The sequence below is a fragment of the Oreochromis niloticus genome, linkage group LG23 (assembly GCF_001858045.2).
Source record: "Oreochromis niloticus isolate F11D_XX linkage group LG23, O_niloticus_UMD_NMBU, whole genome shotgun sequence".
In the NCBI taxonomy this organism is placed as follows: Eukaryota; Metazoa; Chordata; class Actinopteri; order Cichliformes; family Cichlidae; genus Oreochromis; species Oreochromis niloticus.
In genome coordinates this window covers 6,590,283-6,604,571 of record NC_031986.2, presented here as the reverse complement: position 1 = coordinate 6,604,571, position 14,289 = coordinate 6,590,283, and positions in this window count along the sequence as shown.

Below are 14,289 nucleotides of genomic sequence, written 5' to 3'. Positions count from 1 at the left end.
GGGATTTCCCAAACCATCTGGAAAATTAAGAAGTAACCTGACGAATGTTCCCAGAGGTGTTTTACAACATCCCGCATCATTTAATCACAGGTTCTTCAAAACACCAGAAACAGCACGTGTAGGTCATTCAGAAAACCCCCAAAAAACAACAGATGGAAAGTAAGTGATGGGTACGGACGCTGATGGGAAACCTTCTACACCCAGACGTGACATACAGCAAAAATCAAATCTGTTGTAAAACTTTCACTCTGTACAAAAACCAGACAGCTGCAGCTGCGAAATAATTCACCTCCTCTGCTCCCTCGGGCCACAGAGAGGAAATTTGGGCATTTAATATGATATTTTAATATTGCATGAATGCTGGGTGATGAAGATTTTGATGCAAATGTGGTGTTTTACGGCAGGCAGGTCCCAATCTGTTGTCTCAGCGATCCATGAAGATACAATCATTTCCAGTTTGATCAAACACAAAGACTGCAGGAAGTGACAGCTCTCCATTCTGAAACTGCCGGACCGTCCGACCTTTTGCCTGGATTGTTCCTGTGGTGTCCTTTGCTATTGTACTGCTTAAGCACACCAAGTGCAATTTACTGAAGTCATTTTGTTGTATTTCTGGTGACTAAACTCATTACATTTCAAGCACTTATCTCTCAGCTCCATTTGCGGCTGCCAGCATGTGAAATTGCTTTGTGTTGCTTTAATGTTAGACATTCAAAGAGGTCCCTTAAGAGATCTGTTAATAGTCCCATTAAATGAAAAATGTTTTTCTGTGTTGTTACCTTGTGTCCCTGAGTGAATGGTTGTACTATCAATGACTGCATTCTAATAGCATCCTGAGAAAAACACAGATCCTGTTTTGTTGGTGTTGTTTTATAAAATTCCACCTTAACTCTGTGAAAGATTCAGGTTCACCACCAGTGCTAGGATTTTTACCTGGTTGGAAGATTCGTAGTCTAAAACTACTACAGGATTAGATAGCTGCCAGATAGGTTTATGTTGTAACTTCAAACATTTTTAAATTCTTTCAGTTTTTTGTCCTGAGAAATGCCAATTTTGCACATTGTACATAAGGGAATTCAAAACACATATTAATCAAATACAGCTTAGTTCCATCAGTACCAATGTTACCTCTTCTGCTTCTGAATTGCTTTTAGCCATCTGCCATGATGGGGCTGGGGTGAAGGCAAAGAGCAAAGAGGAAAAAGCAGAAAGAGACAGGACAAAGGCAAACTGTAGGGGAAAGAGTCTGGGTTTATGATTAAATACCGCAGTGGTGTATAAACACGCAGAGAATGAAAAGGGATGAGTATCCAAACTAGGAGCTGGTTCCATAGAAGCTGCCTCCCGTTCTACTTTTAAATACTCTAGGAACCGGAGTCTGGGAGTGAAGCGCTCTATTGGGGTACTATAGTACCATGGTACTACAATGTCTTTAAAATAAGGTGGGGCCTGATTACTCAATATTTTGTATGTGAGGAGAAGGATTTCAAACTCAATGCTGAATTTAGCCGGGAGCCAGTGAGGAGAATACAGTATTTGAGAAATATGCTCTTTATTTCTAGCCCCAGTTAGCACTCTCTCTGCAGCAGTCTGGATCAACTGAAGGCTTTTCAAGACGTTTTAGGCCAGCTTGAGTATAATGAATTACAAAAGTCTGGCCTAGAAGTAATAAATGCATGAACTAAACACTCTGATACGGCAACCTAACCAAACCTTATTAAGCTTGAAGAGTACGTCTACCACTGTTGTAAACTGTGTTCGTCATGTCGATTCCCTGGTTTGTTTTACGTGCTTGAGTAACAGCGATGAACTGGTCAAGGTTTCATTTTTTCCACAGAGAGTGATGTTTTTTCATCATCTGTCTGTGGGAAAAACATAAAATCTTTTTTTTGTTGTTGACGTTGTAGATTTGGTTATTAGGAACTTCTCCAAGATTTCACTTGATACACATATCAAGGTTTTTATTTTAAAGGACTAGCAGGGTTCACATTATGTAGTTCATAGTGGTTTTAAAGAGAAGAGAATGCAAACACTGCAGTAGTGATGACAGAGAAATTACAAAAAAATTCAATTCCAAAGAAGGATGATAATGATATTGATCCTTTCTAATATCTGTAACATTATTCACCACCATAACACAAGCCAAAATCATCACTCTTAAAACTTTTTCTAGGCTATTTGCCAAGGACAGTTTCTCTCATAGCTACTGCCAATAATATATGCTGTGTGCACAAAAAAATCCTCAGAGGAATCTGTTTCCATCTCCTGCACACACACAACATACCAAAAAGCAGTACTTCGACATTATTAATAATGGATCAAAGAGGGGCCATGTAACCAGGCAATCATCCATGTTGGTTTTCCATTGATCCATATAAAGTACCTCCTACATGAGGAGCATCGATACATGACCTTGGGCTCAGCCTCAGTCTGTCCACTTTTATGTGATACGTAACATATGACATGTTCTCAGATTCATTAGTTAAGAAAAAAAGCTACAGTTGGTTATCACAGTTGGTTTTCATACTTAGTTGCTGCTAAAAATAATGTTTTCCACAGACAGATTTCTAAAACAGGATTCATGATGGAATATTTATAGACCACTTAGACATTCAGATTAATTAACTAAAAACTGCTGTTTGGATGTGTTGAATAGCCAGAGACCCAGGCTTTATTATCAGCGATGACACTTGACAATCAAAGTTGGATTAGGTTAACTAAGCAGTTGTTTTTGCTTCCTTTGGAAAGTTTCATGTCTAAATTGCAGATGGAAACATGCAAGTGGTTAAAACAGGACTTCTGTAGAGCTGTTCTAAAATTCCAGCTGCAGTGAAAGAGGTCTAGATGTCGTATAGAGGTAATATAATATAATAATTTTACCCCCTCAAGGCTTAGTGTATCATAATTGATACATACAGGTTCCAGTGTGTCAATTTTTCTTTCAAGTCTGATTTTGCTAGCCAAAAATTGCTACCCATCAAATGCCACAGTAACTAACTAACTAGCTAGCACTAGCCCATACTAGGCTTAAAAATAATAAACGATAATAGGAAAAATTCCACTGTTGATTATTAATGATAGTTTCAAAATCTGAGAGAGCAAATGCTAACGTTATACCAGAAAACAAGTTTGTCTGGCTAATTAGCTCCCAACTTTAAAATCAAACAGAATAACAATAAGGATGGGAAACTGAGAACCAGTACCAATCATTTTTATTGCACAAATGAACAAGAGAGCAAAGGCAAACTGGAAACAGCTGCATTATACTGGTAACACAACTTCAGCTCTTTCTAAACAAATGCATAGGCATCATGCTAATGCTAAGCTAGCCAAGAAGAGTGATGATAAAGCTGAGTGAATGCTGACCCCAGCTCAGCAGCCACACTTTGAAGTCTCTGTGGGTTGGTTTACATCTTTGCTTTGTGCTATCAGAGAAAGATCGTATGTGTGTCCTCATTAGGACAGGGATTTGTGTTGGTGTGTGGGACTGTAGCCTGCAGGTTTTTATTTCTTAATGGTAATTATTACACAGTGTGTTTCAGGTCATTTTACAAATAAAATGTAAATGTAAGTGTGCAATATGTGTAATCCATTACTTTTTTAAAGTAATGAGCCCAACACTGATCACAACAAAGAAATACCTCCAACATGCACAAACATTTGACCACACAAGCATGCAATTAATTAGCATGAATGTAATGTCTTTGATATGCTGCTTAGAGTTGATGCCGGCTCTCAAAGCGGAGTCAATGAGAACCAATAAGAGAACCGATAAGGAATCAAATCAATAGGTGACATTGATAATGGAATCGGAATCGTTAAATTCTTATCAGTTTCCATCCCTAATGATTGGTCTGCCAAAATACTGGATTTTGTAAAAAGAAAGGTATTTAATCACGAATGGTTTATATGTAAACTTTCTTGGAAAAAAGAACACACTGTGTTTGTGTGTATATAAATTTCCCAACCTTTAAATGACTGTCAGACTGTAACAAATTACAAAGTTGCTTTTCGATGTTTTGTTTTTTTTAAATACGCTGGTTCTTGGATCTGCATGAAAGGTTAAACCAAGCTTTTATCTTAATGGATTTTTGTATTATATTAAGTATTTTATCACTAATCGATTCTGTGTAAGGTTGTTCGGTGTTTCCTTCTGGGAAGCTCCCAAAGAGAATTAAAGAATACCATTTGGAGAAACAGATACACACTCACAGGAATCAATAATGCTACTTCCTCCATTCAAATCCTCCTGAATCTCCTGTATTAGATGACAGTAGTTCACCACACCCTGCTCGGATTCATTTCATCTTCTGCTCTAGAATGAAGCAAAAAAGAAAGAAAGAAAGAAAGAAAGAAAGAAAGAAAGAAAAAAACTGGAAACCATTTGATCTAATTTGATCACTCTGTAATAAAATATAGATTCATTTTTACTTTTTGTATAATTGTTTTTAAATGTCCTTTGAACTTACTTGGAAATCCTGATAAAAAAGACTAAAAGGAAAACTCTAGGTAGAATCAAGAGGACAGGCTCCAACACTTCTAGCCATTGTGGTGGCCCTTTGATAACGATTGATCTTTGCAGCAGTGTGTGTGTGCACGTGTGTGTTTATGAACTGAGCTCATCTTCCAGATCCAAAACTCCTGGAGGTTTCACAGGAAGTGCATCCCCCTCCACCACCTCCCATCCACCGCCCCTCCTCCGCTCTACTCTTTCCTCTTCTTTCACTTCGTCTTTCCTTCCTCTCAGCTGGGACCGATGCTGACTCAGTTCAAAGAGGAAACAGAAAAAGATTGAGAATCAGGCAAAGAGAGATGCAGGGAGGAGAAGGAAGGCTAAGCTCTCTAAACATCCTAGTAGCTAACTTCCCTTCAGAATACAATTGACGACATCTCCAGTGTATGTTTCCCAGTGTGAATCCACCCAGCGATGTCCTGAAACACAGCTCTCTGCATTGCTGCAGCTTTGTTTCATGAATACAATAATTTATCTCAAATATTGTTATTGTTACTTCAATAATGTCTGTACCTCTGTTATAACTTGCACTAATACATGTATATATATATACATATATATATATATGTATATATATATATTTTTATTTTTTTTTCAATTCAAACATGCACAGAGATAGGTATTCTATGGCCTTATTACCCAAACTGGAAGTAGGTAATAACATATTTTCTTTTTTGGTACCTGCCCTGTACTTTAAGATTTTTGTCATTAATTGCAAAAATAATAAATAAATAAATAAAAATAAAATCCACCTAACCTAAAACCAAAGTTTGACTAAGTCAGCTAAAATTTAATTTTTTAAAATAAATAAAAAGAATAAAAATAATAACTTCATTTATTTTAGAGAAAACAATTCATCATAATTCCATAAATACAAAAGAGGCAAATAAAGAACTACAGAGAGCACGTAAACCGACATTTTTAAAATCTATAGGAAAAATATAAAATGTGGTGGAAACACTGTGCAAATTAAAAATGCACATAACAGATGGATGGAAAGCTTTCTTATGCTGATTGCTCGAGAGCGCTTATTTGAAATCCGTCTGTTATTGTTGCCATAAATGTCATTTAGCCATTTTTATTCTAATGAAGGCAGATTCATCTCTCGGGGAGTATTGTTTGCAGTGTCTGCAACATTAATACCTTTCTGAAATATGAATTTCAAGGTCAGTTTAGACAAATGAGAAAACTGAAGACTGTTTTGTTCCCAGCTATTCATGACTATTTAACTAACAAGTGAATTTTAAACTTAACATCAACCAATATTATAGATATAATTGAACTTAATAAACAAATACATTTCGGTTATTAAAGATAAAAAAAATGGCCCAAAAACATGAAAATGTGTCTTTCTCTTTTTCTGACTAAAACAAAGAGACTGCATGCATGTAACATAACCATATAGATCAAAGAATATTGATTAGCTGACGTGAACATCGCAGGATCAAAGGAAAATGCTCCACCAGGGAAAACCTGATGGATGGTTCCTTTGCCTTGTGTGTCTTGGTTATTTTTCTTTTTGATATTGACCTTCAAGGGTCAAGCACTGTGCTGAAATTGCGTGCATATTATGACCAGTATTATCAAGTAGCTTAAAAACAGAGAACGAAAGAAACTGAACACTGCAATAAACAGGCCTATATTTGTGATTGATTCAATAGTGTAAATAAAGGATGGATATAGGTCCCATAGAAGCCTTGAGCTGAGCTCTGTGACCTTGATTGGACTAAGAAAATGTGAAAGAAAGAAAAAGAAAAGCATTACCATCTGTCAGCCATTGGAATGAATTCAGTTTTATACCTGATGTTTCCTCCAGGTTTGGGAGACGAGCTGTCATGGTCTCTAGGATCTGTAGGATGTTCTTGTTGTGTTTTGCTCTCTGTGTCCAAATTCAGGGGCTGCATCCTCCTGAGGCCACATTTGTAGACCGATTACGTCACAGCCAGGCGGCGAAGGCTGTCCAAATTCGAAGAATCCTCTAAATCCGGCTGACAAATGCGTCCTCCTTTTTCCCATATTTGAAGGATGGGTCGGGTGTATCCTTCATGGTCCACCATATCCCAGGATTCATAGTGCAGCCCAGCCAATTCCAGTTTCCAACAATGGCGGCAGCTACTACTAGTTTTAATATTACTCTTATTAATCTTTCTGGGTCACAAAATAAACTTTTAAGATATTTTCAGGCGAGAATGTAGCTGTGTAAACTTCAAATATCTGCTCGGTTTATCAAGACATCGCATATTTGCAAAAGGGCTCCAATGTTTTCAGAGACGTCTGTTACTGATACCGGTGAGAACAGCTATGGTATATAAGTCACTCAGATAACTTAAAAATGTTATTGTTTGGCTTTTTTCAGTGTTTTATTTGTTCGTGAGTAAATGGGTTTGGCTGAGATTAAAGTTATAGTTTTCACACAGCTGAATAAATGTCAAACAGAAAACTGATTAAACCGAAGTGTGAGATGGTTGAGAATTTACGCCAGTGTCCTGTTATATTTTAGATAGCAAGGAGCAGACGGCTGAGGTTATTAAACTCTACTGAGACAGCTGGTGATGCAGATCTGAAGGCTAGACCGTCCCATTTCACAGCCTTGCACTTCCAGCCTACCCAGCCTTCGGAGGACCCAGCCCACGTAGACCGTGTAGAGCGCCTCTGGCCTTGCTTAAAATGCTCACCTGTCGCCCATCTACTATAATCACTCACTGTGGGTTTTTGCTCCTCACACTATTTAAGACCTCAGTGGAGCTTCTTTGCTGGATCGTTGTGCTAACTAGTGTCAGTGTAGCCCCAGCTTGTAGTTTCATAGTCCTTCTTCCCAACGACCCTCTCCTCTCCTTGTACAGACTTCCCTGGACCCCAGCCTGTTTCTCCTGCCCCTTGGACCCAGAGTGAATGTGAATGAGCGTGAGTGGACTTTCGTGGATTGGATTAGGAGTGCTAGTGAGTCACGGACTGTGTGAAGAGTGTTAACGTTTCCCTGCCCTGGACCTTTCTCCCTTGGATTCCCTGGAGCCCGTCTTCCCCTTTTTCACTGCACATATGTATATATTTCACCTGGTATGCAACTGTAAATAAACCCCTTCACTTTTCACCAGTTTTGGAATCCTGCACCTAACAAATAGTGACATGAGCATGTTTCCACATTAGTATTTTTAATGCTGCCTCAGACACGTGACCAATTAAAATATGCTGCAGCTGCTTCCTAACCTCACACCTTGCACGCGATGATAACAATAACTCATCAGCTGTGGAGAACAAACTGAAAAGCATTTAATTGCTTTTAGAAATTGCTCAGCGCCACCATAAAAGATCAATTAACATCGAACTCTCTTCACGCCGCACCAAGTGCCATTTGGATATAATATAAGATAATAGAGTTGGCAGACATTTATGGGAATCAGCCTTTGTTTCTACATGGGGCTGAATTACCTCTGTGGAGGGATTTTAAGGTTGTCAGGTTCAATGTGAGGTAAATAGAAACGTTTCACTGAGCACCTCTGGGTGTGTTTGGAGCCTTATATGACAGCCACCACCATTGCGTAACATAAAATTCACCACCTACTTGCTTACTGCTGCTGTGTTGTTAAGAAGGTTTCATGTCAGCCTGGCTGCTTTGATCTCGCTCCAGGTTTGGCACGTTAGTTATTATCTCCTCTGTGTTTTCCTCTGGCTTCCTACACACTGTGAAAGCCAGGGAAAGGCAGTGGGAGTCTATCCAGAGGCTTATATCAAGCAAAGTCATAGCCAGATGCTCCTTTTAAGTGGTTCTTGGTAGAGTGGTGAAGGGGAAACTTGCTGACATGTTGGAAAAGTGTTTTTTTAAGACAGATGGTTAAGCAAATGACATGTTAAACACATGATCTCTGTCACTGGGTGTGGCTTGGTTGTTATTGCACAACATATAACATCAATACATTGTAACTTTTAGACCTTTTTATTGATAATTGCAAAGACAGGAGGATAAAAGATGTCTATAAATGGAACATTAGTCTTAGGAATTTGCTAATGTAGTCATTTTCACATCATCCTTTACGGCGCTGCTTGGAAATATTATTATGAGGCGATACTAAATACACGATTCGACACCAGGGATGTTCTTGATCAAGACTGTTCTACTAGCTGTTTTTCCTCCAGCATCTACGTCGCAGAGGTCATTCAGTCATTCGTTAAACAATCCCAGTGTCTGCAGAGAGGATGCCATGCAGCTGGCGTTTGAAACAAAACTGACTAAAACATGTTAAAGTGATTTAAAATGTGGATGCTGTTGTGATCCACTGACCAGTTCTATCCTGGATTCTCTGTCAGCAGATAAAAGTTGCCTCATAAACATAACAGTCAATCAGTAATATTGCACATGGTTCTTCTCCACAGCTGTTTACTTTAGACTCTAACCAAACAGACCATAAAAAGAGTATATCCAGTCATCTGCCACTGCTCCTTCTGAGGACGCCAAGCCTTTTTCCTGGTACTTTTCCAATCTATCTAAGTACTATTAAGTCACAGTGTTTACAATTTTGACAACTTTAAGACAAGTGATACACGTTGCTTCTAAAATCAGACCTGGCAAGTCAGCTCATGTGGGATAAAATGTATATATAAGAATTTCCTGCCTCTATTTGTGCACATTTTGATTTTGAAATGGGAAAGTATCAGATGTATTAGTCTTCTAAGTCGCACTATACATTAATATTAGCATTTTTTAAAATCCACTTTGAAATGCCTAATGAAACACACAAATCTTCAGATTTTACTTTTGTACATTTAAACACAAAATGTATGTTTGTGACTTGCTACAATGTCACGTTTCTTAAGCTGAGTGTGTCGTATTTTTTAAATCCACTGATGTTTTCTTTTATACACACGCGACTTTCAGATGACCACAGTGATGGGAAAGTTATCCTGTTCCTAAGCTAAATGAGGGATACTTGTTTTTTGTCCTGTTAGATTTCCTTCTGTTGCATATAAACGAGTATTTCTATAATACTGATTACATCTCTGATGGTGTGTGTTTCCCTCTTTAATAACCTTTATCTAAATCTCTTTATAAAATACACTTGTGGTCGGAAGTTTACATGCACTTATTGTTAGAATGACTGTTGCGGTAATGTTGGGCTTTTAATGCTGTCTTTGAACTGTTTCCAGGATGGAATGAAAAGCAAGAATTGGGTGCACAAGTTTGTATTTATATTCACAAGTTTGAACAAACACAAATTTCTTGTTTTTTAAAGTCATTAAAGATGCATGCTGTACAATCATTACATCCTGGAAAAAGAGCCCAACATTACCACGACATCCATCCCCATGATGAGTGTGTGTAAACTACCACAACTGTACAACAATAACACACTGCAAAGTTGTCCCATATGGAAAAACATACATCTTAGTAAATTTTTGGACTGAAAAGTTTGTGCAGCAGAAATGACATTTAAACCGCAAACAAGCTCCTAAATACATTTTTGTAATAATAAACTTCAGCATTTGGGAATTAAAAAGTATTATATAACTAAAACAGTGGCAGTGTTTGTAGTAAAATAAATACAGTTATATAATTTAAAGATGTAATAAAAAATTATAAACATTATATTTAACAAAGCTGTGAAACACGAGTATTCATGCACTTCTGTTTAACCAACATACAGAGAAGAAAATGTTATTTATAAACTAGGAAAATGTAAACATGGCAGCTTTCACAGGAGTCTTATACGAGGCTATAAATAAGTACTTCTTTTAAGATAAGATAAGCCTTTATTAGTCCCACAAGTGGTAAATTTGCTTGGTCACAGCAGAAACTGGACAGTACAAATTTACGAGCAGCAAAAATTAAGAAGAACATATAATAGAATAAAATAAAATAGAATAAAATACTACGTCAATTGCACATGTATCAGAAAAATTGCAATCAGTAATATTGCACATAAGTGAGACTAAGCGAAGACTACCATGGTGCAGGGGTGTCGAACTCCAGGCCTCGAGGGCCGGTGTCCTGCAGGTTTTAGATCTCACCCTGGGTCAACACACCTGAATCAAACGACTAGGTCATTACCAGGCCTCTGGAGAACTTCAAGACACGTTGAGGAGGTAATTTAGCCATTTAAATCAGCTGTGTTGGATCAAGGACACATCTAAAACCTGCAGGACACCGGCCCTCGAGACCTGGAGTTGGACACCCCTGGCTTGGATGTGTGTGCTGGGTTTTTACTATGCAAAAGCCACATTTTATTTCTTCAACTGACCAACAAAACTTCAGAACTGTGGTTCCTAAAAACATTCCTAAAATAAAAAAGTAAATTGCTCCACATGGATGCCTAATCAGAGAGAGAGACACCCTCCACACACTTTGACTGACTCAAAAGTGTGTGATGTCTAACTGAGGTTAAAATTGGCTTGTAAATCATGTTTCCAGCTCTGATTTTGAGCATAAATCCAAACCCCTGAATAACCCAAATATGTCACCACATGTTTGATCTTTGCATTCTCGTGAGGACTTTCTCAGAATATGCACGCACACGCTGGTGCAGTGATTCCAGTGGCACAAGTGCAGGGTGCATTTACGTAACAACGCACGTTTGTTTGTGATTGTACATGTGTGTGACTGTTTTAAAATTGGACAATTTTTAAATGACGCTAAAGAGAGAAAGTCTCTGACATGTGAAGCAGATAGACTCAGGCACTGTATGTTGCTTAAAGTGAGAGTGAACGCCTAGAAATAGTCCTAATGTGTGTTTGTGAAACCATCCAGCACAGCAGGAGCAGCTTGACTAATTTAAACCTGAAATCCTTGAACAGAAGTGACTCACCGATGCCGGCACGGAGCAGAAATACCACAGCGAGTTGTTGTGACTTCACTTGTACGAGCTTGAGACAATTTTTCCATGCTGGTGGAGACCCAGATATGTCATATCTGTGATGCGTTTTATAGAAGACTTATCTTTTTGAATTCTGAGGCTTGAGACCTCTACTCCAGTGGCTGGGCGATTTTTTGGTTTTTTCTTCCTCGGCCATAGATTTGCTTGTCAGATTGTGTAAACATGACGCCCTCCTCTCTGCATGAGGGACACACAGCTGCATGCACACTAACAAGAATGCATGCACTGTAAATATGTGGACACGTGTACACACTTTGCCCTCTGCTTGTTGTTAACAATGTCACTGTGTATGTGTAAGAGCGCATGAACTATACTAACAAAAATTCTGTTTAGAACCTCACCTCCATTCAAACTAGTGATGACCTGATCATTTTTAAATGCTGTTCTTTTACTTTGTGTCTATTTTCTTATGCCGATATTGATAATTTACATAAATAAAGCAACACAAAACGGTTGGTCATTGCAGGCTGAACTAAAGCTAAAGGAAAACAAGTTCAACTGGTACAAAATCTCTGACAGCTCAGCCTCTAGGGAAATATAAATTAATTGGTTCAAGACAGGCCAGAACACCACACGTGGGTTAATCCACAGCTGGAAATATTCCACAATAAATGTATAGCCTCCTGTTTAAGTCATGTTATGTTAGGAAACAAGGTGCTGGAAACATTCCTCACAGATTTTGGTCCATATTGATACGACAGCATCGCACAGTTGCCGCAGATTTTCTGGCTGCACATCCATGATGTTAATTCCACTCTATTAGATTGAGATCTGGTGACTGTGGAGCCAATTTGAGCACAATGAACTCACTGTCATGTTCAACAAGCCAGTCTGAGATGACATGGTGCTTCATCCTGCCCGAAAGCAGCTATCTCATAAATGGTCAGCAACAATACTCAGGTAGGCTGTGACGTTTAAACAATGTTCAGTTGGTACAAAGGGGCTAAAAGTGTGCTAAGAAAATATCCCCCACACCATTACAGCACCAGCAGCAGCAGCTTGGGTCAGTGATGCTGTACAAGGCAGGATGGATCCATGTTTTATGTTGTTCCCTTCTAAATTCTTCTTTTCCCTAAAGTCTGTGTTGTTCTGTGGCACCTGATGTGGTCTCCTGTTGTTGTAGCCCGTCTCCTTCAAGGTTCAACGTGTTGTGCATTCAGAAATGCTCTTCTGCATACCTTGGTTATAATGAGTGGATATTTGAGTTCCTATCAGCTCAAAGCAGTCTGTCTGTGATCCTTCGACCATTTTCCCCACTGAACTGCTGCTCACTGGATGTTTTCTATTTTGTGGACCGTTCTTCGTAAACCCCAGAGATGGCTGTGCTGGAAAATTCCTGCAGCTCAGCAGTTTCTGACATACTCAGATCAACCCGTCTGATATCAACAACCATGCCACATTCAAAACCATACTGAACTTCAGCACGTCGTCTGACCATGTTTACACATGCCATGTGATTGGCCGATTAAACATTTGTATTTATGAACCATTAAACAAAGCCGTTGTGACTATGATTTGATGTAATTCAAATCATAAAGCTGAAGTTGTCTAAATATATTTCAGTCTGTCTTTGTGTTACCTCACAGCAAGAACGTTCTGTTGGCTGTAGCTGTGGATCCAAGACACATAACGGGTGTAAAAGCAACGGATAGGGTGCTATACAAAAACTTGAATGTTGCCTATAGTGTTGCAGTCGAGAAGATGTGAAAAGTACATTTCAGTTGTTTTGATTGCTTCTGTCTCTCCAGCAGATTGTTTTCTGCCTTTTTTGACCTTTTCAGATGGGCTGAAAGTGTAGCCGCAGGTTCACCACCAGCTAATTAGAATAGTACTTAAAAATAATGCAGATTTGCTTTTCTGCATGTTTACTGTGAATAAAGGCTTTTGCAGAAGCCTTCAGACGACATCCCTACAGGCTCTGCAGTGATTCTGGTACTGTGGCCAAGCTGTTTAACAACAACTCCAAACACTGAAAAAAACCTTCAGAATTACTTGTTTTGTTATCCATTACTTAAGTGTTCATCACAGCTGTGCTATAATAAACAAGGTGTGAGGGGAGAGCACAGAAAAAGATGAAGTTATCACATACAGCACAATTTGAGTTTGTATCATGACCTCCAAAATAAAGGTTTAGCAGCCAACAGGCCCTTTTATCTTAGAGACATGTTTCCATTCATGGGTTTATGAAGATTTATTAAAACTAAAGGTAAAGAGGTAGTTTATTTGTTATTTAGTCCTGCCAGAAATTGTAAAAACTGAACCTATTTTGTTATTTTCTCACCTAACTATAACTATAAGCCATAAACTGTAACTAAAAGATGGAGATACTGAAGCCACTGTGATGTCATCTTTGGATTTCACATTTCATAGCCTCAGTATTAGCACCATTGCCATGTCAGTGTTTTGGAGCCAGAAATGACCATATTTGGACAAGAATATTAAATAATAATAAATTATCAGCACAGGCTAGCAAGCTTTGCTAACAGGCAGTGTTTATAAAATGTATACAAACACATATATATATGGTAAATGGCCTGCATTTGTATAGCGCTTTACTCAGTCCCTAAGGACCCCAAAGCGCTTTACACTACATTCAGTCATTCACCCATTCACACACTGGCAATGGCAAGCTACATTATAGCCACAGCTGTCCTGGGGCGCACTGACAGAGGCGAGGCTCCCGGACACTGGTGCCACCGCACCCTCTGACCACCACCAGTAGGCAAACATGGGGTTAGCATCTCGCCCAAGGATATTTGGCATGCAGCCAGGAGGCAGCCTGGGATCGAACCACCGACCTTCTGATTAGCGGCTGACCTGCTCTGCCACCTGAGCTACAGCCACCCCTGTATGCTAATTATCGCTAAGCAAAAGATTTATGAAATAATGAAAGTGACAAAAACTGAAGCA